The following is a 4,581-nucleotide window of genomic DNA, read 5'->3' on the forward strand; positions in this document are numbered from 1 at the left end:
TCTTACTGCCTTGGATCTCCTACTAAATAAAGGAGGTACTGATACATATCTGATTTCCTTCCCCCAGTGGAATAAAGAAAGCTTTTTGCTTATAACCTATGTTAGTTCTTTGGTATCTTGGAGTTAACAGCAATTACCAAATCTCTTTGACTCTTTGGTTATTAGTTTCCAGAGTTTACAATAATAGAAACATAAGACATTACTGAAATTCTGACATAATTATTAGGATCATTAAGGGTGTCACACAAGTAGCATTTGTTATGAATAATTTTCTCTCATTTTTAAAAATAATTATATCCACAATTTTCTGTCACCCTCTAATTATACAACTACTAAGTGATTAAGCTGAGACTTGAATTTACCTATTGTTTGTTCATCTCTAAGATTACCAAAATGACAATGTTGAGTAACAAAGTAATCATACACACTAAAGCAATTATACTTCTGTTCAAATCTTATATTAAGTTTAAAGAATTATTCTGGGGATGGAATATAGCCCTGTAACCCATTTTGAAAGTAATCAGAATTCCACAATTTAGCTGGTAGCATGAACTTCCATGTTGTTTTTCAGGGCGGGGTAATAGACCAAATATCTCCCTTTACAGTACAAATCCTACTAAACTATCTGCCAAAAGTATGATGTGGTTCCTAGGAGCAGCCTCTGCATTTCATTCTCAGGGAGGGAATGAAACTCCTAATGGAGTGGGGGAGCATTCTAAGAAGCTCAAACTATACCAGTAAAACCTCCTCATTTTCCTTTGAAGATGGGAATTCAGAGGACACTACTAACACTAGTAGTTTGCCCCTAGTGCCTGAAGAGTTTCCATGGTGAATTCATTAAACAAAGAAAATTAATGAGAAAGGGTTACACAACTGGTCTACAATAGGTCACCATAATAAATGTTGTAACAAAAGCAGCTGATGTAATACAACCTTCCCTTTAGGGACCAGAAAAATACATGTACTAAGCAGCTTCCAAAGTTGCCTTCTGGTAAGAAATTGGGCCAATCAGATGCAAACATCTATGCTCTCACAGTAGTTTAAATTTTCGTCTACTGATATCAGAAGACAAAAATCTTCCATAATTAATTTAATGCATAGATTTCAAAGATCATCTAGTCTAAACCTCTCATTTCACAGAGGAAGAAAATAAAGTATAAATAAGTTATGTCCCCAATATCACTAACAACCTACTAACCAGGACTAAAACCCAGATCAAACCACCAAAACATTCTTTCCCCTTCATCTTTCTCTGATCCAAATGATTAATCCTTCTCCCTTTACAATTTACTAACTTGGTTCCTTTAAAGCAAAGTAATCTAATTTAGAACAAAGAAAATATTTTGTTTCACTAATCCTTCAGTTATATTGCAACTCTTAAGTCACCAACACTGCTCAGCATCATAATTCAGCACTGAAAACAATCAAAGAGATACATATCTTCATTAGATGAAACTGGATTATTGAAATGAATGATTCAAAAATTATACAGGGAATATAAAGTCAAATTTAGTAAGTAACAATTCCTAATTTTATCAGTTTTTTGGAGGATGGCAGAAATTTGAAGTATCCTCTAAAAATCTCAAAAGAAGAGAAAAATAATAACTAGAGAATACTGAAATGTTACCTGGATTAAAGTTCCAGTTCTCTACTTACTAGTCATTCAACCTGGAGCTCAAAGTCTCTCAAAACTTATTTTCTCCCCCTATAAGATGAGAATATGCACACCTAGCCAACCTACCAGAGTTGTTATGAGTAATCAAATTAGATAGCGGATGTGAATGTATCTTATAAAATTTTAAAGTACTATATAAAAGATGACCAGTAAATAAGGATATAATTTCAATTCATTATACCAATAATGAAAACTCTAACAAACAGTTTCATCCTTGTTATCTGGGCAGGGTCCTGATTTTCTCCTTTAAGGATTTTCAGAGTTTCAGGGTCCCCTCTTCAATATCAGTTTTTAAATCAAAAAAGGGATATTTATACTTATTAATAATAAATTATATTCCAAGCTTAAAAAGCTGCATCCTTTCATGATATTGTCTATCAGTTTCATTTCCCATATTATATCAAATTCATTATGTCACTAATGACATAATGGGGAGATCTATGACTTATCAAGGAAAAAAAAAACTTCTGATCCTAGTTTTAATACTCATTGTGGAAAACTGGGAAAATTGATCCCCTCTTAAGAACATCAGCTGCAATTGTACAATAATTCAGAGTCTGATTCTTTTTGTACAGCAAAATAATGTTTTGGTCATGTATACTTATTGTGTATCTAAGTTATATTTTAATATATTTAACATCTACTGGTCATCCTGCCATCTAGGGAGGGTGGGGGGTAAGAGGTGAAAAATTGGAACAAGAGGTCTGGCAATTGTTAATGCTGTAAAGTTACCCATGTATAAATCCTGTAAATAAAAGGCTATTAAATAAAAAAAAAGAAAAAAGGAAAAAAAAAAGAAAAATGCAAATTAAAAAAAAAAAAAAAAAAGAAGAAGAACATCAGCTGCTTCTTCTATAAAAGAAAGGATTTGTTCTGTAAGAAATGACCAGCAGGATGAATACAGAGAGGCTTGGAGAGAATTACATGAACTGATACTAAGTGAAATGAGCAGAACCAAGAGATCATTATATACGTCAACAACGATACTGTATGAAGATGTAATCTGATGGAAGTGGATTTCTTTGAAAAAGATACCTAATTCAGTTTCAATTGATCAATGATGGACAGAAGCAGCTACACCCAAAGAAAAAACACTGGGAAATGAATGTAAACTGTTTGCATTTTTGTTTTTCTTCCCGGGTTATTTTAACTTCTGAATCCAATTCTCCCTGTGCAACAAGAAAACTGTTTGGATCTGCACACATATATTGTATCTAGAATATACTGTAATTTATTTAACATGTATAGGACTGCTTGCCATCTAGGAGAGGGGGTGGAGGGTGGGAGGGAAAAATCGGAACAGAAGTGAGTGCAAGGGATAATGTTGTAAAAAAAATTACCCTGGCATGGATTCTGTCAATAAAAAGTTACTATAATAATAATAATAATAATAAAAAGGATTTGGGCTTGCCCTCTTATATCCTTCCAAATTTGAATCTTCATATTCCTTAAATTCTTTACCTTCCCTGTTGCTATTTCTTATTTTATCTTTATTTTTCTTCCTCTATCCTGAGTTTCCTAGTAGTTTTCTTATCTTCTTCAAACTTGTCATCCACTCACTGATCTTGCTGCTAGCCCTCCAGGGCAAAAATTCTTCAGAGATCATCACTGGAGATACAAATATGGTGGTGATTCTGATAAAGTGAAATGAAGACTATGAGTGCCACAAGTATGCTTATATTTCTTACACATAATCTGCCTTTTCCTCTTGCTTTTTCAGTGTAGTCACCATTCTGTATTGTAATTAAAATCACTTTTTTAAAATCATACTTAAAAGCTCCCAGGTTCCCTAAATAGTAAGTTGCTAGAGGAAATTATTAACACCCCATTGATTGGATACACTACAATGCTATGCTAACTTCAACTGAGCCTTTGTTACAGCATGTGAATCCTTTAATTTATATATCTCTTACTATTACATTCAACTGCCACCAACTCCTGGAGTAATTAGTTGCAAACTTTCCCCTCTCAAGTCTACAACATTCTCACATCTCCCTCTTATTCTCAACAGCTGAGTCAGAAGAATGTAGTCCTCCTCTTTGCCACAGTTAACCCCACTGTCCATGCCTTTTATTCCATACTCTCTCATCTAGAAACTTGTTCTAGCAATCATTCCCTCTTTTTCATGCATTGTCAACTTCTTGCTCTCTACTATCTTCTTCAGGCTCCCTGACAATAAAAACAGGTCCAAATGTTTCTAGCACATTTCGAGAGAAAAATCACAAAACCCCACTCACTGAGTGAACTATATTACCAATCTTAAAAATAAACAAAATGCAAAACCACAGCTTTTTCTTAAACATGGGTTTCACCCAGGAATCTTGCTTATTCCTCTTCTCTTTTCATTAACTGTCATAGTTTCCATTTAAATTGCCATCTTTATGCAGATGACATCAATCCAAATCTTTACATCCAACTTCTCTCCCCCAGAATTCTAGCTCCCAAGTTTCCAATTGCCCACTGGCCATGAGATTAAAATTAGAAGGAATCTTAAAGATCATTTCTTTCATTTTTATGTTATTTAGATTAAGAATTGAGGCCCGGAGAGTCACAAAGGAAGCAAAACTATAAATCAGATCTGAACAGTACTCCATCCACTGCCTAACCAGCACCACAGCCTGAAATTCAAAATGCCAGATAACTTATCCTTCCACAAATGAGGGTGTCAGTCTGAACAGCTTTCATTTCACTTGCAGTGGATAACAAGATTCATAGGCTACTTATACATGGTGAGGAGATAAAGACTTTGAGGACTCTTTAGAATCTGGCACCATCACAAAAGTCATTAAAGGTACAAGAACAAATTGCTCCACTATTTTAGGAATACATTGTGTCAGAGGCAGCCAAGTGGCACAGTAGATAGAGCATCAACACTGGAATCGAGAGAATCAGAATTCAAATCCAAC

At 34.3% G+C, this 4,581-nt stretch overlaps 1 protein-coding gene across 1 annotated transcript in view; it reads right to left on the reverse strand.

Moving 5' to 3' along the window:
* The window catches only part of CHST12 (carbohydrate sulfotransferase 12), an 88,806-nt gene that overhangs the window by 56,965 nt on the left and 27,260 nt on the right, over positions 1 to 4,581 (reverse strand). The gene's annotated exons all lie outside the window — the stretch shown is intronic.

Source organism: Sarcophilus harrisii, chromosome 1 (assembly GCF_902635505.1).
Source record: "Sarcophilus harrisii chromosome 1, mSarHar1.11, whole genome shotgun sequence".
NCBI classification, from domain to species: domain Eukaryota; kingdom Metazoa; phylum Chordata; class Mammalia; order Dasyuromorphia; family Dasyuridae; genus Sarcophilus; species Sarcophilus harrisii.